This window comes from Meles meles, chromosome 11 (assembly GCF_922984935.1).
Source record: "Meles meles chromosome 11, mMelMel3.1 paternal haplotype, whole genome shotgun sequence".
NCBI lineage: Eukaryota > Metazoa > Chordata > Mammalia > Carnivora > Mustelidae > Meles > Meles meles.
In genome coordinates this window covers 66,601,061-66,628,183 of record NC_060076.1, presented here as the reverse complement: position 1 = coordinate 66,628,183, position 27,123 = coordinate 66,601,061, and the positions used below count along the sequence as shown (strand labels likewise).

At 38.1% G+C, this 27,123-nt stretch overlaps 1 protein-coding gene and 1 pseudogene across 3 annotated transcripts in view; both read right to left on the bottom strand.

Annotated features, from left to right (window-relative positions):
* Positions 1-27,123, bottom strand: part of FANCC (FA complementation group C) — a 283,214-nt gene that overhangs the window by 243,504 nt on the left and 12,587 nt on the right. The gene's annotated exons all lie outside the window — the stretch shown is intronic.
* On the bottom strand, positions 23,018-23,767 carry LOC123953552 (annotated as a pseudogene).

Here is a 27,123-nt window from a genome sequence, read left to right as displayed (position 1 = left end):
TCATGCATTAACACCAGTAAGTTAAAGCTTATGATCATACTAAAATTCATAAATCATCCCTCTTCACAAAATTTACATAAACCCCAATATTCAGGGATGCCTGAGAGGCTCAGAGGATTAAGTGTCTACCTCTGGCACAGGTCATCATTCCAGGGTCCTGGAATTCAGCCCTGCATCAGGCTCCTTGAGGAACCTGCTTCTCCTTCTCCCTCCCCTCTGCCCGCTACTCCCCTTGCTTATGCTTTCTCTCTCTCTCAAATGAATAAAATCTTTAAAAATTTCTAAAAAAAAACTCATGAATTCTCTATCATCCTTTCAAATTAAAATACATATTGCAGAACAGAACTTAAACACGCCTAAAGTTTAGGCTTGCTAAGAGACTGCTCCCAGAAAACTGCTCTTTGTGTATATTTAATCTTGCAGTAAACTCAGAAGACTATTGGGGGATTGTGGTGCATCAGTTACTCCTACTGCCTGAGTGGGCAGGCATATTACTGGGTTCCAGAACAATAACACTCTAGCAAGGGGAGGGGGGTGACCAAAAACATATAAAACCTCATGAGAACTGCTAAAGGGGTTTCTCATGCAAGGTAGATCCACCATATGGGAAACTCTGGGGCAAGTGAGAAGCCTGTACTTCTGTCAGGGATCATGTATGCTTTCCCCTTGATCCAAAAGTTTCTAAACTTTTGCCACTAAGAAAACCAAACATCTCCCAAGTTTATCTTTTTGTCACCAGTATGCACATTAACCCACAGATTTAAAGCCTAATTAATTGCCAGAAAGATAAATGCCTTATTTTGGGTTCCCTAGAAGCAGATCATGAGAAAACAATTTGAGTAGAGATCATTTATCGGGAAGGTAAACACTATGAGACAAGTGGAGGTGACAGAGGGAACAAAAGGGAGCTAATAAAGACTTATGAAGCCAACTACCTGGTTCAGTAACTGGAGTTCAGTCCAAGAGCATTTTCTGGGGAATGGTACCAAACACACTCCTCAGAAACAAAATATAGAGTAAAACTGCAGAAAACTAAAGGCACAGAGGAAATCCTAAAAGCATACAGAGTCTCGATGTTCTGGATGAAACTGGTAACCCAGAAATCTATACCCAGCAAAAGTATTTTTTAAGGATGGGGGCACCTGGGTGCCTCAGTTGGTGAAGCGTCTGGTTAAGCATCTGTATCACCAGTCACATTAAATATAAATATACTAAAGAATCTAGTTTTAAAAAGATGGTTCAATTGAATTTTTAAAATTCAAACATACACTGTTTATCTGAGTGACAACTAAAACTTAAGGATAAAGAAATGGTGAGTATGGCTTACAAACATTAGCAAAAAGAAAGGTGGTGTAACTATTTCTTTTTAAAATCAGCTTTACAGCAAAATCATTACTTATTTAATAATGATAAAAGTCAATTCACAACCTGGTGAATTGCTGTAATTGCTATAATACTGCTATAAAGACTTAAAATGTGTATATACCAAATAATATAGTATCAAGCCACATAAAGCAAAAACTATCAAAACTCCAAGAAGAAACAGAATAGTTCCATAATCAAAATAAGTGGGATGGAATTAAAGCATTTATAGCTGTGAATGTGTTTATTTTTTTAAAAGACTTTAAAATAAATGTACTCTAACCTTGTACTACCACTCAAAATGGATCAGAACTTTAGTATAAAGGCAGAAACTATAAAACTCTTAGAAGAAAACACAGGGGAAAGGCTTCATGACATTGGATTAGGCAAATGATTTTTTTCACTTTAACATCAAATTTACAGGTAACAAAAGAAAAGTATAAAGAAACTGGACTTCAGGGGCACCTGAGTGGCTCAGTGGGTTAAGCTCTGCCTTTGGTTCAGGTCATGATCTCAGAGTCCTGGAATCGAGCCCCGCATCAGGCTCTCTGCTCAGCGAGGAGCCTGCTTCCCCTCCCTTTCTCTGCCTGCTGCTCTGCCTACTTGTGATCTCTCTCTCTCTCTCTCTGGCAAATAAATAAATAAAATCTTAAAAAAAAAAAAAAAGAAACTGGACTTCATAAAAATTAAAAACTATATAAAATTTAAAACTTTTGTGTAGCCATCATGGAAAAGTTTAGCAGTTTCTCAAAAAGTTAAACATTGATTTATCATATAATCCACAATGCTACTCCTAGATACAGACCCAAGAAAAATGAAAACAGGTATCCAAACAAAAACTTGTGCACATACATTCACAGCAGCATTATTCATAACAGCCAGAAAGTAGAAGCAACCCAAATATACATTAACTGATGAATAGATAAAATATGGCATATCTATACAATGGAGTATTATTCAGCCTTTAAAAGGAATGAAAAACTGATACACCCTATGGGTGAACCTTGAGAACATGGTAAGTGAAAGAATTCAGCCAGAAAACGCCACATACAGCCTGATTCCATTTATATAAAATATCAGAAAAGATAAATCCATAGGGACATAAGCAGATTAGTGGTTGCCAGGGGCTGGGGTGAGGGAGAGGTTAAGCAGGGATTGGGAAGTGACTCCTTACTGGGTAAGGGGTTTCTTTTTGGGGACAGTGGAAATGTTCTGAAATTAGGAAGTGGTAATAAGTTGCACAACAACGTGAGTGCATTTAAAGCTAATTAATTACATGCCTCAAAATGGTTAAAACTTTTTAAATTTAGCCTCAATAAATAAAAGCCAAATCATATAAAATTCTGCCATTAAAGTCTACTCAATGTTACATAACATCACTACTACAGAAGGATGGAGCATCCATTCACTGAACTAAGAGGTACCAAAGTGATTCTAAATGATGAGTGACAACACTTTAGAAGGCTATTGATGCCTTATAGCTGCACGCAAGATGAAACAGCCGAAAGAGCATGTTATAACCTTGCAGTGAGGTCCTTCTGACCTGTGGTGGCCATCAGCAATAATATCAGAAACAAAACAGGCAGTGGAAAAAAGACAAAGGAGATGGTTTTAAATCAAAATGTGGGAAGCTTGAAAGAGAACCAAGAAAGTGGTAGATGGTTTTTTAAAGAATACTTTATAACTATTTTTCCCCTTTCTAGCTTTTTAGAAATTTCTTTACGCGAGGCTAATGAGAAATTTCCTGCTCAGGCATTCTTAAATCTCCACTTCATTACTACATCACAAGTGAGGAACATGTCACTTAGCAGCCCTAATATTAAACTACCTCACTGGAGTTAGGAACATCACACACAGCTTCTTCATATCCCTCATCACCATCTTTGTCATCTGTATGGAGACATTTCCAGTCTATAACAATCACCTTCTAGAATGCAGGAGGAAACTTTCCCCGAGCATTATGACTGGTTAATGCTTCACATTAACTTTGCGTTACACAAAGAAAATCATGTCTAAAAATTATGAAGTCAAACTGGACTATTTTAGGAACTGACAAATGTCTTCAATATTGGATATTTCCTATCTGTTATCCAGCTCTGACCTTTTACAGACTATCTCCATAAGAATAATGAACTCTTCATATCCTCATAGCACAAACTATTCATCTACCCAACTTCTATATTTTCTCTGGAAAATATATTTTTCTGGAGCAATATTCACACTGGCAAGGGTACTCACTGAAACAGGCTCACCAACTTGATGACTTTCATGGACTCATTCAGGTTATAGTTTGCAACTACAATTTAATTAGACAATGTAGTCTTTATCCAAAACTTTACAGTTCACACCAAGAACTAGCATTTTCTTAGACTGTAAGGTTTTCTCTTCTCTTTCAACAAGAGGACTAGCAGTTGGCTTTCTTTATGAAACCATGAAAAAAATGCTTTATTACTTCATGAGAACTAAGGTACAAGCTCTGATGATGGGTGGATAGTAAAGCTACCCTGAGAGGCAGGTTATGAGGGCGGAGATAGGCTTACCACGTCAATGCCTCATGTCCCCAACCTGACTCACACTACCTACTACTCAAATATGAGTCTCAGCAAAACCACAATCCAGTGTATGTCATCGATTTTTTAGATCAATTGCAAACAGTCAAAACTATAGAAGCTAAATCTCAAAATAATAAGCCTGCTGCATATTATATTAAAACCCCTCTATATTAATTCCAATTTAAAATGACATAAGAATAAAAATACACTGATTTCACATATGAGGAGACTTCATTTCCAGAAAAAAAACAAAGAGCCAGATGTCTTCTGGATGACAAAGATGGCTTTGGTAAAGTAAGTGAAAAAAACATCATATATGAAAGAACTATACTTTTTTCATTGCTCCTTTACATAGCATATCGAATCCATAGTCCTTTGTCAAGACTTTTTTTTTCTTACTCAAAGGTAATTCATTTGCATTTTTCAATAGAGTTTTAGCAAAGTATAAATTAGGAAATTACATATATTGTGGTACAATACTTCGGGCATATTAAACTCTCCTGACCATAGAAATAAAAGTACTCTCAGCAACAACAGTTCTAGACAACACTGCCTTAGGAAAAATATATGGTTAAATGAATCTACCAGGAAGGAAGGTAAAGCCTAAGTGTTAAAGATGCTAAGAAGTTTTAGGCAGAATTTGGGTGTTAGAAAGAGAAAACACAGGGTATATTAAGAAAGCCAAATAAGCATACATCCTGTGTTAGGATAAGACTGGACTGGCTTGACAGGTGGAATATATACCAAAATAAAAAATATCAAACATGAACACTGGCATTCACATTCAAGACATTTACAACTGGACTATGGCCAGCCCCTCTCATTCACAGAATAGCTTATGGCATGCTGTATTACAAATATTTCAAAATTATAATTAAGGTTCAAAGAAAATTCATGGCTTTAGTGGTTTCAGGAGTAGAAAAATGTCTCATGACTCAATCCTCTTGAAAATACTCCTGAAACCCCCTTCATTCCAAATGATAAAATTAGTTATACTCACTGAACTTAAAACATAAACTAAAACTGTAGTATAAGAAGCAGTTTGTGGTACAGGAGATTCAGCAGAGCACTTAACCCAGACTTAGGGTGTCAAGGAAGGTCTACAGGGAAAGAGATCTGAACCATACGCAAAGGTTCATTAAGGGAACAGCAGGTAGAATGTTCCAAGCAGAGGAAAAGCATTTGTAAAAAACTGACGCAAGAGGACCTGTCTTTAGACAAAGCATAGACTAACAAGATATAATGCAACTGTTTTTAGAATCTTGCCAAAATCAAGGATTACTCTCTTCTCTGGGAGAGGCCTACAGCTGACTTCTTTTTCAATAGTGAAAACAAACATTTTAGGGAATCTAAGAGACCAGCTGAACAATTACTCTATTAATGCTTTTGTATTTTTTTTAAAGATTTACTTATTTTAGAGAGAAAGAACACGTGCACACATGCACGTAGAAAAGTTGGAGAGGAGCAGAGGGAGAGAAACTTCAAGCAGACTCCCCACTGAGCATGGAGCCTGACATGGGGCTCAATCCCACAACCCATGAGATCATGATCTGAGCTGAAACCAACAGTTAGATGCTCAACTGACTGAGCCACCCGGGCACCCCAATGCTTCTGTATTTTGACCTCACCATTTTTATCCCTCTACTGGTGACATTCCTTCCTTTGTTCCTTCCTTCCTGCTTCTCTTCCCAAAACTTTCAGGAATCCCATTCTCTTAGGGAATAATATTCACATCCTACAGCTGACCTCTGTTGGCCTGTTTAGAAAACAGCTTCAAAAGGAGCAGATGGGGGCACCTAGGTGGCTCAGTCAGTTAAGCATCTACCTTTGGCTCAGGTCATGATCCCAGGGTCCTAGGATCGAGCCCCACGTTAGGCTCCCTGCTTAGAAGGGAGTCGTCTTCTCCCTCTCCCTCTGCTATTCCCCCCAGCACCCTCCGCTTGTGCTCTCTGGTTCTATCTCTTTGTCAAATAAATAAAATCTTAAAAAAAAAAAAAAAGAGCAGTTTTATTACCAGTTCTTTTTTTTTTTTTTTTAAGATTTTATTTTCTTATCTGAGATACAAAGCAAAAACAAGCATGAGTGGGGTTTGGGGGGGCAGAGGGAGAGGGAGAAGCAGGCTCTCCACTGACCAGGGAGCCCGACACAGGGCTCAATCCCAGGACCCTCAAATTATGACCTGAGCCAAAGGCAGATGCCTAACCAACTGAGCCACACAGGGACCCCTTTTATGACCTGTCCTAGTTATTACCCCAAAATGACAGGCTATGATGGCATCAGATCACCTCCATTATTTTGGCCCAGGATCAGTAGACAGGCTCTCTATAGTTTGTAATAAAAACATTAAAACAACATCAAGCATAACTTCTAGATGGAGACTTCTCAGAGGAAGCTGCCAACCAATGTATCTAACTACCTTCTCCACTATGTATGATGGATCTGTAGGAAGAGGGATGCATAGATCTGACAGGGGCTTACTAAGGAACAACAGACCATAGTAAAAAGTTCTCGCTTCACATAAGAAAAGAAAGTGTCATGAATAGTTGTTAGGGGGACTTCAGGTTGTAAAAGTAAATCTAACCAAGGCTGTCACCTTGCTCAGGCAAGCAACAGATGAATTGAAAGGAACTTATAAGATGTGGTCAGGACCTTGGACTTTCCTGTAAGAGCAACAGGAAGCCATTGAAGAATTTTAGCACCAAAGTGATATCATCGGATTTGTGCTTTAGAAAGATAATACAGAAACAGTGTAGAAAAGGGGCTAGAAGGGGAGACAGGAAGACTGTCTTCTAGTTACCTGAGGCCCAGTCAAGCAGCATGAAAGAATGAAGAAAGGTTTCCAGATGTGAGAGCCACTTAAGAGGTAGAATGTACGATATTGCCTATCTGACTGAACACAGCAAAAAAGAAACAGGGAGGAAACAGGATGGTGCTCAGATTTCTGATTAGGGAACGAGGTGTACAGTACCAATATGTACTAAAGGAGCGAACCGGGAACTAAGGACTTACTTGGCTAGTAAGATGAGTTCAGTTTAGGGCACAATGAATACAAGACACTTGGAGCATCCACTCAAAAACATCCAATTAGCAACAGGATATATGAGTATGAAGGCTTAGGAGACAGATCTGAGCTAAAGACATAGATGTGGGAACCATCAACACACAGAAGGTAATTAAAGCCATGGAAATGGATGACATAATCCAGGGAGGATGAGAAAAAAGGACTGGGCCATGGACAAATGGGATGTAAGAACTACGGAGGGTTTAACTGACCTGTGGACATTTAACTGAAGAAACACGGAGGGGAGGTGGACTAATCATGACAGTAGTTATGTTAGGGAGCAGTCCTGCACTAGTTCTCCTGGGAAAAATTAGCAGACGTGTAGTAGGGAACAGGAGGAGCGCCCACCCACTCTGTTCTTGGCTCTAGTTTCCAGGTTCAGTCTGCCACCTTTACAAAGACTACAGTCATCCAAAATAAATAAAAATCAGTAAAAACGAACTGGCAAAATCATTGTTGTTCTAGTTTTCTTTTACTTAGTAGATTCAAAACTGATACCATCTGTGCAGTCAAGCAACGTATGTTACACTTAAATACAAGACTCATTCTTGTACCACTAATGCAATCCAAAAGCTGTATCAGGACAGCACAGACATAGAGTAATATCAGATGTAGTTTTAAGTGCTATAAAACAAAATGATTCTACATTTTGGTTCCAGGCTTTAAAAGTACTATAGTGTATGTGGTTTTGCGTAAGATTCTAAACTGCAGTCAAGTTCTTAAACTATTTTTTTTCTACTCAAGTGCTGACAGGAAAAAATACAGTTTCAGTCTGACCTTATAAGCATATACCATTTACCCTACTTTTAACTTGATTTAAACCTTAAGGGTACTCTTGCAAGACAACAAAAATATGTATAAGTGAGGTCAATTAATAACCAGTTTCTAAAATCTACTGAATTTTTTGTTGGACAATATCAAAATCCCTATAATTTGTAATGAGTAATAATAAAATTTGAAATTTTTCCAGTTTTAATTAAGATTTCCCCAAAGACAAAAAAACACGTTATTTTTTAAGAAATTGATTCATCTGTGCACCTCTTTAAATGCTTCATTAACAACTATTCTATTGATAGATATAATAAATATCCACAGACCACATCTTAGTAAAAAGTTTCCAATTCAGTACTAAAGTTGTCAGCCATGTTTAATTGTCTTCCAAATAGAAAACCTTATTTTCCGGGGCGCCTGGGTGGCTCAGTGGATTAAGTCGCTGCCTTCGGCTCGGGTCATGATCTCAGGGTCCTGGGATCGGGCCCCGCATCGGGCTCTCTGCTCCGCGGGGAGCCTGCTTCCTCCTCTCTCTCTGCCTGCCTACTTGTAATCTCTGTCTGTCAAATAAAATCTTTAAAAAAAAAAAAAAAAAAAAGAAAACCTTATTTTCCAAGCCCCAGAACAGGTTCTATTCCTTAGTCAATATTTAACCTTTCTTCAGTGTATGTGCTGCCGAAGCAAACACTATTTAACCTTTCTTCAAATAAAAGTTAACACTGACATAAAACACCTCTGTATACTGAAAACTCATATGCTTTTGAAAGTTTTTCCATTTTTCTCTATCATCCATTCACAATGTATATGTCTGATAGTAGTTTCTTACTGTCATGTTGGTTTACCTTTGGTGACATATTTTTCTCACATCTCCTATGTGGGCTGGTCTTTCCACACACGATGTGTGCTGAACTCCTAGAAGTAGGGACTTACCAGTCTTCTTTTTGTAAGACTGCACATACATGCCATGTGATATTAGTGTCCAGTTGATTCTATGGTCTTCCAAATACAAGGAATCAAAAAGGAATTGGGCTCCTTAATACCTTGTTTTATATTAAACACAGAGCAGGTAGCATATTTACCATCACCTTCCTCACCTCACCCTCCCTGTCCCCATCCATTGAAAAATCAGATTAGATTTGGAAGGAAAATCTGATTAGCATAAGACTAATTTTAAAAAGAAGTCTGAAGAATCAGAAGCAGAAAGGTGAAGATAAGAAAAAATGATCAAAGAAAAATGACTAAAAGGAAAATGTGAGCCAAAGATAACAAAAGGGAATAAAATAAATAATAATGAGCCAATAGTACCCAATGATAACCAAGAAAAAGAAGCCTGTAAGAAATAAATTCAATCTCTTGCTTAAGTCAATCTCTAAACCACAGCTCACAGGACAACTAACTTTTAAATCCCAGGCTAGGGACGTGTGGTTATCCCACTTTGGTACTTGTTATGCCGAGTATTACTGCTGACTTGGGATGCTCCTGAGTCAACGGAGAGGACCACCATCATTTCTGTTCCCTGCCAAGAAACACATCAGCGACTGGGGGCTGGAGGGAGAGCCAGTGGCAAAGACAGCACAACAGCAGGCCAAGGACTGCACACAACAAGTCTGGTACTGAGGTTAAAATTAAATGAAAGGAAGAGAAATAAAGACAAAGGAGAATGAGAAGAGCAAACACAGCATCAAACTGAGTTCTTTCTATATGCAGGGAAAAGCAAACATCTGGAATTATTTGGTGTTAAGTGCCACCAAATTTAAGACTTTGTTCCCGTCTTGCAATTGTTTCTTAGTAACACCACACATACACACACACACACACAAACAAACCTGGAGGCTAAAGTGAAGAGTCCTTAAAGTGGGTATAACAATAACCATTTAAAAAACAAAATGCATTTTTAAAGCAACAGAGCAGTTAACTACACAAAGACACATTCCTGACTGAACTTGGAGAGACGTTCATCCTAAATTCGTAAGTAAAATGAGGAAGCTGCAGACAGATATGTATGATACATAACATTTTTTATAAAACCATGTCTATATAAGCACAGGAAAAATCTTTAATGTTCCAAAATAAGTTCTGGTATTATGAGTGATTTCTCCTTTAAAAAAAGAATTTCTGTGTTTTTAACATAATTAAAATAAAAATAACAATCTCTTAAAATAAAAGGAAAAATATCCCCTTCCAGGCCACTCAATCTTTACCTTGACTTAGTGTGTACAGAAATTACAAAAAACCCCTTTCACATTGAACACAGCTTTGAGAGACCTAGTCTCTCAAAGACTAGGGGCCACTGTCCAAGCCCAGCTGCATTATGGTGGAAAAAAACACACAAGCTGTGAAGACCAACGGAAAGATCTGAATCCAGAATCTCTATTTACTAGCTCCATGACCCAGGGCAAATTATATGAAATTTCTGAGTGCTGCCTTCACTTGGCTTCAGCAATGAAATAATACCTACCTCACAGGGCTGTTTTGAGGATTCCTGAGAACAGTTCCCACATACAACAACATGGATGGGTAGAATGGGTACCAGGGAGAATTAGGATCCTTCTGACCACTATTATACTTATTATCTCATGAAATAATCTGTTCTGAATAATGCCAGATTGTTTGCAGCTTCCACTGACCTCCCCTTGGCCTACGATTCCTCAGACTAATCAGTGCTCAGCAAAGCAGCCTGGTAACTGATGTCTCCTTTTATAACATCTGTACTTAATACCTCCAGGAGAATAAAACAGGAAAGCAGGTGTCAGAGAACAAACGTGCGCTTATCCAAGTTCTATGTCCTACAAATATACAAGCAAACCCAGTAGGGGTAGAAAACACCTCTTCTAAAGGCACATACTGCAGAAGGGTGACCAAATGAATAAAACGATAATTGCAGACATTGTTATAGGCTCTGTTTGACATATTATGCTTTACCAGAATTTGCACTACAACTATTGTTCATTTCTTAGTGTTGTTTTACAACCTTTAAGGATGCCCACCAAAAACTTGAGTATTCGTAAGTATGTCTCGAACCAGGAAAAGTTCAGAACCACTGAGACAGAAAATAAAGGAGAGGAGAGAGGTGTGAAGCAACAATCTAGAAGAAGTCTGCCTGGCAGGACTTTATGCAATGATGGTAATGTTCTATCCATACCTGTCTCATCCACTATGATAACCACTAGCCACATGTGGCTACTGAACATATAAAATGAGGCAGGTTAAAAATGAAGAAATGATTTTATTTTATTCTAATTTAAATTAATATGATCAAATGTGGTTATGGTACTGGACTGCAAGATCTAGAACCCTCGCTTAATAACTGTACTATTCCAAAAGGACGGTATGCGGATGAGTCAGCTAAAAGCAAAGACAAAAACAGAATCAACAAAACAACCAAAAAACCAACGAAAACAGACACCCAGTGTCATGTTAAAATTCTCCTGCTCCACACAGAGTACACCTTGATAAAGCTGAGGTCCTCATCTGATCCCAAGCTGCCTCAGTCTGTTCAGGCTGCCATAACAAAAAACCATACAGTGTGGGTAACTTAACACAAATTTATTTTCTCAGTTTTAGAAGCTGGAAAGCCCATAATCAAGGTTCTGGATGACTTAGTTCCTGGTGAGGATCCTCTTCCTGGTTTGTGGATGGCCACCATCTCTGTATGCTCACACAACCTCTTATTTGTACACATGCAGAGAAAGACATCTCTCTTTAAGGTACCAATTCTTACACTAAACCAAATTAGAACCTCACTCTTATGACCTCATTTAACCTTAATTACCTCTGTAAAGGCCCTGTGTCCAAACACAGACACTTTGGGAGTTAAGGCTTCAACATATGAATGGGGGGGGGGTGGGCAAACAGAATTCAGTCCATAGAACAACCCTCCACTAAACCATAACTAGCTTTCTTATCATGAGTTCCAATATTCCACGGAATATATTTCTCACCCTTAATTCATAATCTCCGAGAGGCTTGGTCTTCTACCTACTCTTACCGTATCACCAGTTTACACCCGTTTAAGACTTTAACCCTGCCTTCAGACACTTCTGCAATTTACCAAGATTAAAATATAACTTTGAACCTCAAAAATGACTTAACTCCTAAACTGAATGTACAGAAAAGAGTTAACACAGTAGGCCTGAAACTGCTCTCCTCAGAAAGGACTGTTTGTAACACTGGTGCTTGGCTAGACTCTGCAAACTTGGATACTGCAAGACCTCCCTAACTACTAAGAGGGGCTCACAGTGCCGAAATTGTACAGACACTGCGATTTCTGCTGAACATCTGCTTTGCCTCTCAGGGTCTGGAATTTGGTACCTGCTAGGCAAAGGATGACTATGTGACCAGCCCCCAGGAAAAACTTCGGGCACTGACTCTAATTAATTTCTCTGATGGATGACATTTCACACATTACCACAATTCTGCTGGAGGAAATGAGTCCTGTGTGACTCTACAGAGAAAGGGCCCCTAGAAGCTTGTGCCTGGTTTTCACCTGACTTCATCCTATATACCTTTTCCCATTGCTGATTTTGCTTGCTATCCTTTCCCTGTCATAATCATGAGGACAATACATGCTGAATTATGTGAAGTTTTCCTAGTGAATCATCAAAGTTGGAGTAGTCTAGAAGACATGTGACACTTCAATCCACTTCTTAATTTATATCACCAAACATCTACCCTAGTAAAAGAACCCCATATTCCTCTACTTTAATCTTCCCAAGTTGCACTCCAACCCATAATTCTCCCAGCCCAGGCCTTACCCAGTCAATTTTCTACAATTATCACAATTACTCAGGTTAAGATAACCATCAGCTCTCTGTGTATCAGTGCTTCTGTAAGTGGGGTGAATATGCTCCAAGAGATAGCAGCAGGGTTTTTTAATATAAAAATGTTCATTTCCTAAGTCTTTTAGTAAAAAAGGCATTCCCAGGCACTTTTCCATGTTGAGTCTCATTTTACTTGATCTTTCTGCAAAGCTGCAGAGCACTTCTTCTACCTGCCTATAAGCTTTTCTCCAAACAGCCTTAACTGTCAGAGCTCCACAGGTCTCCATGTTCTGCCGCTTTCATCTCATTTCCCACAGACCATTCCATCTACCTCCCTAACCTGAGCTTCTACTTACATTCCCTACATCTTTGAGTTCAGCTTTGTCACCTGTCCTAAGCCCCAGAATCTTAACCTCCAACACCTACAGGATAAATATTTCTATGGATCCTACTGATCACTCAGACCGATAGTCTTCTTGACACTTCTGTACAAAAAAATCATCTAGGTCTGTTTGCTTTACAATTCCTTTGGTATGTCTACAGCTACTATATCACAGCAATCCCAAGTTACAGATTATTTGAATTCTTTCCTTAACATGTCTTTTATATTACGGCCTACACTGTTCCCATTTAGTGGTTCACTATTACAGCAGAGCCCGGTGCAAAGTTATGCACACACCAGACATTTAATAAATTTTCAGTCAATAATTAATATCATCACCCATCTATCTGACCTGTGGCAAACAGAATGGAACACCATGCTGGTAGCCCAACTGCATGTAGAAATGTCATTCCTGGTAATCTCAATTTATTAGTTCTACATGAATCACAATTTTTAAAGAACAGTTTAGAATAACCAGCTAGCCATTTTAGGAATAAAATGTGTATGAAGCTTTAAACTTTAAAAATTAATTAATTAAAGAAGAAAAAAAAAAGAGGGGTATTTGCTGGAGGAATTTCCAGATAAGGATGGTAGATTGAACATAAACATAGGTTTCATTCCTCCCTGAAACTGTACAAAGATGAAAATAAAGGAATTTACTTTTCATTCTTTTTTAAAAGTATAAACTTATAAGGATGAAGAGACAGAAAAGGAGAAAACAGCAATAGAATTTGACAAGCTAGAAAGTGATGGGCCAATGGTGACTAACTTAATAGACTGGAGAAACAGGAATCTGAGAAGGACAACAACACAGCTAAAGCCAGCCCATTTTACATCCCATTTTATACCACTGGACTCCTAATAGGATCAGGAAATGAAGAAATCTATGACATCTAGAAATAGGGATGAAGGGAGACCTAAAACAAAGTCAACTTGTTTAAAGGTTATCTACGAGGCAGTTAGAGCTCCACAGCCTCATTCCAACTCGTGGCAGCCCAGCCCCCAACCTGACCAAGAAGAGGTAGTTTATTTTCTGGAGATGATAGAACAGAGGCTCTCTGGATTAGAAGTCAACAGACACAGCTGAGAGCAGAGCCACAGTGCCACAAACAGAGGACAGAATGCAGAAGAGGTGCAAGGTTGTTATTTAAATAGCAATGTGTAAATGGGGATACTGAATGCTGAAATCTGTACCCCCTGCTCTGAGTTTTCTACCCCACTCAGGCTTTAAAACAGTGGTAGTCTGGCTTAAAGATGACAAGCAACTCTAATAAGCCTAAGAGTAAAGATTTAAAAATATGGATATGGGAGAATTCCCCAACATTCAGCCCAGTCTCATCATTAACGGGAATCTAAGTCAGTGAAGTATCTCTCATGCACTCAGAACTTCCAAGGAGACTTTTCATTCCCTGTTCTAAATAAAATCATACAACCAAGGACTGATTACTAGACATCTGAAGAAACCTCAAACATAAAAGATGGAAAACAAAATATACAGATAGGTCTGACTTTCCAAGATGGCAGAGGAGTAGGAGACCTTAGTTTTGTCCCAGGAATTCAGCTGAATACCCATCGAATCATTCTGAACAACTGTGAACTCAATCAGACATCTAAGAAAAGAACAGTTGCAATTCTACAAATAGAAAAGCAACCCCTTTCTGAAGGTAAGAGGTACAGAGAAGTGAAACCAAGGCAATACACAGCAAGGGGAGGGAGCTTCCATCAGCCAGCTGCCAGAAGGTGATATAACAGTGGAGAGCAAAACTGGAACTTCAAGTCTGCTCCGATGGGGGATGTCCCTGCCTGAAAGGTGTTCAGGTTTAGGTAAAGTGGGGCAGAATCCTAGATGGAACAGGATCCCTATGTTCACAAAAAGAATGGGGGTGCCTGACAGCAGCAGAGTTCCAAGGCATCGGAATGGGAAAGGCAGCTGTAATCAGTAAGCCCAGGAGTGGGCTTTCAGCTCAGTGTTGCCATAAACCACAAACCCTGGCACTATCTGGCAACCACTCTCCAAGCAGGGGCCCACCAAGCAGCAGAACCACAGCAAAACCCCTGTCCTTCCCCCAGGAGAAGCAGCTTGCCACAGTTTATAGGGTTTGGAGACCCAAGACAAGGCTGCATACCTGAGATTAAAAATTCTGGGTCACAGGCCCTGTAGGCACCAAGTGTGAACAGGTGTGAACCAGAAAGACAGGAGTGACTGACTGCTTCTCCCTGAGGGCACATTGAAGGTGTGGGCATCAGCTCTCGGCTCTAGCATTAGAGATTGGGAGGCCACCATTCTCATTCTCATCCTCAAAAATGGCATGGAAAGCCCTCAAGGGAAAAAAAGCCACATACAATCCAGAGCCACTTACTAAGGTTCCTCCTCCCTCCTCCCCCCACCCCCCACACAAAGGTGGAGCAGTTCTGCACGGGGCAAAGATACCTGAGAATCAGTGCAACAGGCCCCTGCCTCAGAAGATCAGCAAAAACATCTGGATAAAACCAATATTACCGATCACACAAGACTGTAAAACACCAGTGCAAGGGGGAAACAGTATCTAGAAATCATGGCTGTTTTTTCTCATGATTCTGTAGTCTTTTAATCTTGGTTTTTTTTCTCTTTCCTTCTCAACCAATTTCTTATTTTATCAACTTTTTAAAAGTCTTTTTAAATTTTCATTTTTACAGTTACAGTTACATTCTATCCTTTCATTGTATTAAATTTTATTTTCATAAATATATTTAAGTTTTTCTTTCTTACAATTTTGGAATGCAATTTCTTCTAACAAACAGACTAAAATATACCCAGAATCTAGTAATAGAGAGACCAAGAGAGCCCAAGCAGGGGAAACAGTAAAAGGAGAGGGAGAAGCAGGCTCCCCAATGAGAAGGGAGCCTGATGCAGGACTCAATCCCAGGACCCTGGGATCACGACCTGAGCTGAAGGCAGATACTTAACCATCTGAGTCACACAGGCCCTGTTATTTTTCCTTTATTCTTTTTTTTTAAGTCTCTTTTAATTTTCATCTTTACAGATACATTCTTTTTTTTTTTTTAAGAGTTTATTTATTTGACAGAGAGATTACAAGTAGGCAGAGAGGCAGGCAGAGGGAGAGAAAGAGAAGCAGGCCCCCCACTGAGCAGAGAGCTTGACAGAGGGCTCGATCCCAGGACCCTGAGATAATGACCCAAGCCAAAGGCAGAGGCTTTAACCCACTGAGCCACCCAGGCGCCCCTGGATATATTCTTTTTTTTTTTTTTTTTTTAAGATTTTTTTTTTTTTTATTGGAGAGACAGAGAGGAGAGAGCACAAGCAGGTACTGTGACAGGAAGAGGAAGAGGGAGAAGCAGACCCCCCACTAAGCAAGGAATCTGATGCAGGACTCAATCCCAGGACCCTGGGATCATGAATGAAGCAAAAGGCAGATGCCTAACTGACTGAGCTACCCAGACGCCCCTTACAGTTACATCCTATCCTTTCATTGTATTTAATTTTATTTTTGTACATAGGAAAGTTTTACTTTCGTTATAATTTGGGATTTAGTTCTCTAACAAACACACCAAAATACACACAAGATCCAGTGTATTGCTCTGTTCTATTCACCTGTCTGTTTATATTTTCTCTCTCTTTTCTTTTCTCAATTTTCTTTGGTTTCGGGTCCCTTCTGATTTGTTTAGTGTGTATTTCTCTGGGGTCATTGCAATTTTAGTACTTCTATTCTCCAGACGGAGTGACAAGACAGAGAAACTAAGATCAAAGAACAGAAGAGGCAGTCCTGACTGCCAGGGACATAATCAGTATAGATATAACTAAGATATCAGAACTACAGTTCAGAGTAACGATTATAAAGATACTAGCTGCACTTGAAAAAAGCATAGAAGACACAAGAGAATTCCTTTCTGGAAAAATAAAAGAACTAAAATCCAATCAAGTCAAAAATAAAAAAGGTTATTAATGAGATGCAATAAGAAATGAAGGCTCTGCTAGGATAAATTAGGCGGAAAAGAGAATTAGTGATACAGAAGACAAAATGATAGAGAATAAAGCAGCTGAGAAAAAGAGAGATAAAACAACTATTAGATCATGAGGGGAGAATTTGAGAGATCAGCAATACCATAAAGCAAGATAATATAAATTAACTGGGATCCCAGAAAAAGAGGAAACCAAGAAAGAAAGGCAAAAGGTATATTGGAGCAAATTATAGTGGAGAACTTCCCTAAGCTGGGGAAGGAAACGGGCATTCAAGTTCAGGAGGCACAGAGAACCCCCCTCAAAATCAATAAACATAGGTCAACACCTTGACATATAATAGTGAAGCTATTATTACATGTCAAAGAAACAAAGAAAAAAAATCCTGAAAGCAGCTCAGGACAGAGGTCTGTAATCTACAAGGATAGAAACATGAGACTGGCAAAAGACCTATGCACAGAGACCTGGCAGGCCAGAAAGGACTGGCATGATATATTCAGGGAGCTAAATGTGAAAAATATACAGCCAAGTATACTTTATCCAGTAAGGCTGTCATTCAGAATAGAAGAAGAGATAAAGAGCTTCCAGAATAAACAGAAAATAGAAGAATTTGTGATCACCAAACCAGCCCTTCAAGAAATAAAGGGGATCCCGTAAGAGAACCCAAAAGTAACATAAACCAGAAAGGAAGAGAGACAATATACAGAACCAGTCACTTTACAATAGCACTAAATTTATATCTTTCAATAATTACTCTGAATGTAAGTGGGCTAAATCCCCCAGTCAAAAGACACAGGGTATCAGACTGGATTAAAAAAGCAAGACCCACTGATATGCTGTCTGCAAGAGACTCATTTTGGGTCCAAAGACATCTCCAGACTGAAAGTGCGGGGGTGGAAATCCATTTATCATACTAATGGACATCAAAAGAAAGCTGGGATAGAAATCCTTGTATCAACTGAATTAGATTTTAAACCAAAGACTGTAATAAGAGATGAAAAATGATACTATATCATACTTAAAAGGGTCTATCCAACAAGAATATCTAACAATTATAAAAATTTATGCCCCTAACATGGGAGCAGCCAAATAAACAAACCAATTAATAACAAAGTTAAAGAAACAGAATAATAATATCCTAACAGTAGGGTACTTCAAGACCCCACTCACTGAAATGGACAGATCATCTAAGCAGAAGATCAACAAAGAAATAAAGGCTTTGAATTACACACTGGACCAGATGGACTTCACAGATATTCAGAGTATTCCATCCTAAAGCAACAGAACATATCTTTTTCTCAAGTGCACATGGAACATTCTCCAGAATAGATCACATCCTGGGTCACAAATAGGTCTCAACCAGTACCAAAAGATTGGGATCAGTCCCTGAATATTTTCGGACTTCAATGCATTGAAACTGGAACTCAATCACAAGAGGGAATTTGGAAAGAACTCAAATACCTGGAGACTAAAGAACATCCTAGTAAAGAATGAATGGTTCAACCAAAAAATTAAATAAGAATTAAAAGAATCCATGAAAACAAATGAACATGGAAACACAACTGTTCAAAACCTTTGCAGAGCAGCAAAGGTGGTCCCAAAAGGGATATAGCAAACAAGCCTTTCTCAAGAAACGAGCAAAGTCTCAAATACATAACCTAACCTTATACCTAAAGAAGCAGGAGAAAGAACAGCAAATAAAGCCTAAACCCAATAGGAGAAGAGATTAATAAAGATTAGAACAGAAACTAGTGAACAGAAACCAAAAGAACAGTAGAACAGACTAATGAAACTAGGAGCTGGTTCTTCAAATTAGTAACATCAGTACACTTTTAGCCAGACTTATGAAAAAAAAGAGAAAGGACCCAAAAACATAAAATCATGAATGAAAGAGCGATCAGAACCAACATGAATGAAATACAAACAATTATACAAAAATATTATGAGCAACTAATGCCAACAAATTAGGCTCTCTGGAAGAAATGGATATATTCCTAGAGATGTATAAACTACCAAAACTGAAACAGGAGAAATAGAAAATGTGAACAGACTATAACCAGCAAGGAACTTGAAACAGTAATCAAAAGTCTCCCCATAAACAAGAGTCCAGGGCTAGATGGCTTCCCAGGGGAATTCTACCAAGCATTCAAAGAAGACTATTCTTCTGAAGCTGTTTCAAAATACAGAAATGGAAGGAAAACTTCCAAACTCGTTCTATGAGGCCAACATTACCTTGATCCCAAAAACCAGACAAAGACCTCACCAAAAAAAATTACAAATCAATATCCCTGGTGAACACAAATGTCAAAATTCTCACCAAGATACTAGCTAATAGGATCCAACAGTACATTAAAAGGATTATTGACCATGATCAAATGGGATTCATTCCTGGCTGCAAGGGTGACTTAACATTTGCAAATTAATCAATGTGATATACCACATTAATAAAGTCAAGGACAGGAACCATATGATCCTCTCAATAGATGCAGAAAAAGTGTCTGACAAAGTACAGCATTCTTTTTTTGAATAAAACTTTTCACTGGGCACCTGGGTGGCTCATTCGGTTAACCATCTGCCTTTGGTCATGATCCCAGGGTTCTGGAATCAAGCTCCGCATTGGTCTCCTTGCTTGGCAAGGAGCTTGCTTCTCCCTTTTCCTCTCCCTCTGCCTGCCTGCTTGTGCTCTCTGTCAAATAAATAAATAAAATCTAAAAAAAAGAAAAAAAAAAAACCTCTTCACAGATAGGGATAGAGGGAACATACCTCAATATCATAAAGGCCATAGATGAAAAGCCCACAACATATATTCTCAATGGGGAAAAACAGAGCTTTCCCCCTAAGGTCAGGAACTTCAGATGTCCACTCTTACCACTGTTGTTCAACACAATACTACAAGTCCCAACCTCAGAAATCAGACAACAAAAAGAAATAAAAGGCATCCGAATCAGCAAAGAAGTCAAGCTCTCATTCTTTGCAAATGACATGATACTCTATGTGGAAAACCTAAAAGACTCCACCCCGAAATTGCCAGGATTCATACAGGAACTCAGGAAAGTGCCTGAAGTAGTGCAAGTTTTGAATGCTTGTTGTACCACAGCCTAACTGAAAGAGAAGTTCACAAGAAATATGTTCAAAATCATTTAGATTAAAATTCTTTCCTTAAACACAGCATTTTAAATGGTCCAACTGATATGATTCTAAAATATCAACTATTTACTATCTTTTTAATTGACTAATGCAATTGGATTCCATTAACAGCTAATTTTTGCCAAATTTAATTCTAAGAAACTCATTTAAGTTAAAAGATCATAAAGAATAAAATACTGTATTTTTGGATTCCTATAATTCAAAAGGAACAGAATCAATTTTTTTCAGGATGTGAATAAACATGCCATACTTCAGGTTAAAAGCATATTCTATTCCAAAATTAGTAGTGAAAATAAGCTCGAAAAGAAATGACTCCCCAGCCTTGAATTCAGTGGCATTAATATTAATGACAATCCCACTCATTTCAAAGACATGTCCCAGAGTGTTTATATTATGAAAAATGGCTCTGGAATGTCATCTTCGTAAATTTTAAATTGTTTAATCTGAGGTTTTGCTAGATTTTTAACAGCTGCACTTGTGTTTATAACTATAATAAGATCTTTACAGCATGGCACTCCTTTACACATTTTTTAGATCTGGTTGGTAGAAACATGTTGTACTGATCAATGGAGAAATGAGTTTGGTATCTCCCAATAGCTACAAATTTGGTCAGAATAAAGTTTTGTTTTGGATTAACATTGTACAACAAATGCATCATAGACCTTCAGAAGTTTTATGTATTGGTTACAGAAGGATAGGACAAAAACTTCCATTCATATACAAACATTTGGAAATGACTCAATTTGTGTTTGTGGAATTCAAATTTTGTTTAGGGAGAAGATATGCATATCAAACACACTGTGGATTCAATTTGTTTGCTGGCATTCACGGAGGGTCTCAGGGCAAGTTACCAAGCAGAAACTGATTAGGCAGTATTCAAAAACCTACATTTCTTCTAATACCTTTATTTACATAGTAGAAAAATTCAACAAAAAGCCTGCCAAAGACTTGCTTAAGAATATTTCAACAGGGAGCATCAGCAATCCTTGGCCATGGGGCTGCTGGTGCAATGAAAAGAGCACCAGACCAGAGTCAGTTTCTGGGGTAACAGTCAACAGCTTTGCCACTAACCTCAGTTTCTTCCTCTGTAAACATTTCAAAGAGACGTTATTACTGAATGTGAAGGTTTTCTGCTAAAATAAGTTGAGTCTGGGTAACCAGAAATGCCCTGCTCTTTTAGAAACTGAAAAGATTATCATCCCATAGTAATTAAGACATATTTAAAAGTTGCACAAACAGAAGTAGCCCCAAAAGTTCTTCAGCACTATCCTCTTTGGGCTATCTCTCAGGAACTCCTAATCCTGGTCAAAATTAATTTCTTGAAAAGCTTTCACTCTATTTTTCCTCTATTTTAAATGCCTCTCTTACCTTGGCACATGTGGTTACTGTGAGTATCACATTCAATCTATGTGAGAATAACTTGGAAAGTGCAAAATACATTTAATGGGGCTTATGACTAAGTGCTGCTACAAATAAACCAGGAAAACAAAAGAAGTTTCAAAAAAAAATCCATGCTTATAAAACCGATAAATTTTTAAAAAATCAGTAGGACAAAAGCTCTGATTTCTAAAGGATATACAGCATATTATTGTTCAGGAATAATAATAAACTTTTTTCTATAAGCAGGAAACTTCAAACTCACCAGAGAACAAAGATTACTGTAGTACTTTCCATAAGAAGTAAGAGAAATTTGTTCAGAATTGCCCATTTTTCCCCTCTAGGTATTACTTTGACAACTAAATGCATTTCAAAATGATTCAAGTGTTACTAAATTACTTTAGACAAAGGTCATAAATTCAAATGTCCAGAATGGGTAAGTTAAATGAGTAAAGCAATCAAAAGGGCTTAAGGCTACTGGAAGACAAACCACCATCCAAAGAAGACAGGCAGAACTTAGTTCCTGCCAGCTGCTGCCAAAGGAGAAGTCAGAGTTAGTTGTCCTAATGCCTTAATGAAACTCAGAATATATGGATTTTTAAAGGTGAAACTGCTTAGTATTAAAATGTTAGTGAATGATCAAAAAATTTTAAACATCATGCAAGCCATACAAAATTTAACTGCAAAGCAGATCTGTTCTCTGCTTTATTATCTCTACCATGTTTGTTTTATATGAATGTATTTAAAATACCATTACAAGGTAGAAAAAAACATTGGTGACTTTTAATGCTTCAATTATACTACGACTTATGTCGATATATTCAACAGAGTTCATTTTTTCTTTTTTTCTTGAAGTAAAACTTATCTCCACTGTGGTCTTCATTATTTCATTACTTCAACTAACTTTGGGCTTCGTTTACTATTCTTTTTCAAATTCCTTTAAGTGAAAAGTCAGATTGTTTGATAATTTTCCTGTTTCTTGATGTGGATTATATCACTATAAACTTCCCTTTTAAAACTGCCTTTGCTGTATCCCATAGATTTTGCAAGGTTCTGTTTCCATTTTTATTTGTTTCAAGGTATTTTTTCATTTCTGCTGTTTTGATTTCTTTGTTGAGCTAATGGTTGTTCAGTAGCATACTGTTTAATCTCCACATTTTGGTGTTTTTTTCTTTTTTTTTCTTATAATTGATTTCTAGTTTTATACCATTGTGGTCAGAAAAGATGCTTCATATGATGCTAGTCTTCCTAAATTTTGAGATTTGTTTTGTGACCTAAGATGTGATATACCCTGAGAATGTTCCATGTGCTCTTGAGAAAATGTGTATCCTATTGCTTTAGATGAATGTTCTGCATGCATGTATTAAGTTCCCCTGCCCTAATGTGTCATTTAAGACCAATGTTTCCTTATTGATGTTTTTTTTTGGGGGGGGGTCTGGATAATCTATGCATGGATGTCAATTTCTCCTTTTAAGTCTGTTAATATTTGCTTTATATTTGTAGATACTCCTATGTTGAGTGCACAAATATTTAAAGTTTTATCTTCTTAAACTGACCCCTTTGTCATTATGTAATGCCATTTCTCCCCCATTTGAGAGCAGTCATTTATTAATTGACCAGATTATAAAAATAATCATGGTAGATACCTTAGTTCATCCTTCTAATAACCCTATTGAGTAGGTCTTCTCTGTTGCCAGCATCTCCACCTTCTACACAATGGGTGGTCTTTTTCCTCATTTCCCCTCATGGAGAAGATAATTTGAAGGGCCATAAAAAGTTGTTTGCTTCTTTGAAACATTTTCCAACAGCATAGACCTTGTGAATCAGATCCTCCTTGCAGATGATGCCATATTTAGCAAGAGATTGGGCAATCAATGTGTTATCTGTCAGAGCAATTCACTTCTTGTTGATTTTGCCATAACTACGCTTGTAGATCAATTCATTCACCAACTTCATAGCATGGTACACCCATGCTATGTATGGTTCCACAATCCTTAGCATGTTAACTGAAGCCTTGTTGAGCTTAACAAAGGTGCCTTTGAAGATCTGGCGAAGAAACTGCAACACTTTCCGAACCTTTGGGCTCACACCATTGATACCTCTGATCCTAAAGACAAACGCCAATTTGGGTTCTGCAGGTACACAGAAGTTGCCAGCTTTTCTTGCCATCCTCGCCATTCAAATCTCAGTTCTGTACATCTGCCTATATTCTTTGTGCTAAGACTTAGCTTTATCATAGATAAGCTTCCTTCTCACCTTTTGAAGGATGTTTTGTGCAAACTTCTTTCTCAGACACTTGATCTTCAACTCTGCGAAATTTCTTCCCTTCTTCTTAAGGGTTTCTGGCACAGCAGGAACCTTCTTTTTCATCTCTTCTGCACCCTCCATGGTTCCAGCTGGAAAAGAGCTGTAATGCCCTTCTTTGTCCTTTACTACAGTTTGTTTTAAAATGTAATTTTTCTGATATAAAGTATAGCTACAGCAGCTTTCTTTTTGTTTTTATTTACATGGACTATCTTTCTCCATCCCTTTACCTTCAGTCTGTGTATGTGTTTAGACGTGATGTGAGTCTTTTAAAAGAATATATACAGATGAGTCTTGTTGGTTTTTTTTTTTTTTTTAATCCATTTAGCCACTCCACACCTTTTGATTGGAGAATATAATCCATCTTTGGAGAATGTAATCCATCTACATTTAAGGTAATTATTGATAAGTATGCACTTATTACCATTTTGTTAACTGTTTTCTGGCTGTTGTTTTGTAGTTCCTCTCTTTTTCTTTCTTCTTCTCTTCCCATGCAGTTTGATGAATTTCCATACTGTTATATTTACATTCAGTTCTCATTATCTTTTGTACATGTTTTTGCTTTCTGATTACCATAAAGTTTGCATATAACAGCCTGTACATATAACAGTTTATTTTATGTTGGTAGCAACTTAAGTTTGAACGCATTCTAAAAACTCTCATTTCCACTATTCCCCCCTCAACATTTTGTGTTTTCATATCTTCTTCTACATCTCTGTATTTTGTGTATCCAACATTTATTCATGATAAGAACTCTCAACAATATAGGAAGTAAAGTTCTTCAGCCTGATAAAGATCACTAATGAGAAACTTATATCTAACATCATACCTTTGGTAAAGTTAGATGCTTTCCCCTTAACACCAGAAACAAGTAAAGAATGTCCACTCTCCCCACTTCCATTCAGAAATGTACTGGAAGTTTTAGCCACCCACTCCCCTGCAAAAAAAAAAAAAAAAACAGTACCCAAATGCAAAGGGAAAAATAAAATTGTCTACATTGACAGATGACATGACAGCATATGTAGAAAATTCTAAGGAATTCACAAAAAACCTGCTTGAAGTAATAAACATGGTTGCATAATACTAGATCAATATATAAAAAACCAACTGTTTGTATTTTCATATAGTAATAATTAACAATCCAAAAATGAAATGCAAAAAACAATTCTATTCACGATAGCATCAAAAAGGAAACACTAAGAAATAAAATTAACAAAAGAAGGGCAAGACTTGTATAATGATAATTACAAAACAACGCTCTAAGACATTAAAGATCTAAACAAATGAAAAGACATTCCATATTCAAGTTATTACATTTCTCCCCCAAAAGAGAACTACAATGCAGTTCTATCAAAATCCACCACAGCAGGCTTTTTGGGGGGAAAAAATGACAAGATGATACTAAAACTTAACATGGAAATGTAAGGAACCCAGAATAGCCAAACCAATTTGAAAAAGGATAAAAGCACTAGAAGACTTCTATTACCCAATTTCAAAATTTACTATGAACCTTCCATAATTAAAATAGTGTGGTGCTGGATCACTGAAACAGAAATGAGAGTCTAGTTATAATTATGGTCAACTGATTTTTTTTCAGATTTTATTTATTAAAAGAAAGAGAGAGGGGCGCCTGGGTGGCTCAGTAGGTTAAAGCCTCTGGCTTTGGCTCAGGTCATGATCCCAGGGTCCTGGGATCGAGCCCCGCATCGGGCTCTCTGCTTGGCATGGAGCCTGCTTCCCTTCCTATCTGCCTACTTGTAATCTCTGTGTGTCAAATAAATAAAATCTTTTTTAAAAAAAAAGAGAGAGAGAGAAAGAGAGAGAGAGAGCTTGTGTGCATGTGGTGGGGGGGGGATTGGGGAACAGAGGGAGAGAGTCTGAAGCAGACTCTGTGTTGAGCATGGAGCCTGACACAGGGCTTGATCTCTTGACCTGAGCCAAAACCAAGAGCTGGACACAACCAACTGAGCCATCCAGGCACCCCTATAGCAAACTGATTTTTGATAACAGTAGGGAAAGGTCAGTTTTTTCCAACAAATAGTGCTGGCACAACCGGATAAACACGTACAAAAAAGATAAATTTGGATCCATATCTCATGCCACACATGAAAGTTTATGGAAATCAATCATAAACCCAAGATATGATGGAAAAAAAAGAACATAAAATGGACTTCCTCAAAATTAAAACTTCTGTACTTCAAAAGATACCATGAAGAAAATGAAAAGACAAGTAACAGAATGAGAGAAATTATTTGCAAAACATGTGTCTGATAATGGGCTCCTATTCAGAATCTACACAGAATGCTTACAACCCAGTAATAAGACAATCAACTGTGACAAATGTGTTAAGGAAACCTATGTCAAGGGGCGCCTGGGTGGCTCAGTGGGTTAAGCTTCTGCCTTCAGCTCAGGTCAAGGTTTCAGGGTCCTGGGATCGAGCCCCGCATTGGGCTCTCTGCTCAGCAGGAAGCCTACTTCCCCCTCTCTCTCTGCCTGCCTCTCTGTCTACTCGTCATCTCTCTTGTCAAATAAATAAATAAAAGCTTAGGGGGAAAAAAAAAGGAAACCTAACTCAAAATTGGAACTGGGAAGCCATGAAAGGAGAGCTTTCACATAGACCCATTTATTGCAGCTTGCTTGATCCAGCAAGAAGAAAGATTTCCTCTCTGCACAACAAGCTACAGGCCCTCAACAACAGCAACCATCCTTAACTGTAGCCAATGAGAGGCTGTCATCACTTCACTCGCCTACAGCCAATGAGTAGCCACCAACATTGTGAACTCTCATATTATTCCAATGAACTTTGTCCAAAACAACCCCTCCAAATTCCTCCTTTCCTCTGTAAAAGGATGCTCCTCTCCGTTGTTCTCAGGATTTGCCTATCATTCACCAGTTTCCTTCTCTTGAATTGCAATTCCTCAGCTATTTCCAAATAAACTTGATTTTTTTTTAAGATTTTATTTATTTATTTATTTGACAGAGAGAGATCAAAAGTAGGCAGAGAGGCAGGCAGAGAGAGAGGAGGAAGCAGGCTCCTCGCTGAGCAGAGAGCCCAATGTGGGGCTGGATCCCAGGACCCTGGGATCATGACCTGAGCCTAAGGCAGAGGCTTAACCCACTGAGCCACCGAGGTGCCCCTAAACTTGATTTTGCTGGCTATTCACTTACATTTCTCTTTTTAAAAGGCTGACATTTAATGGTGTCAGAAGTGGAATCCAAAGGCAATGAACTCAAGAGGAACTAACAACCCCTAGAACCACATGTGGCACCCACTTGTACCCCTTATTTCTCTCTGCTTGATTTGTCTTCTTCCTTTCAGTTCAGTAAGTCATCTCTCAGCTTCAAGCTCCCTCCTTTTGTTGAGCTCTCCAATTTAATTGGTGATCTGTTTTATTAAAGGTATAGTCCTTTTAGTGATATTCATTTATATTCTGAACCTCTGCTTTTGA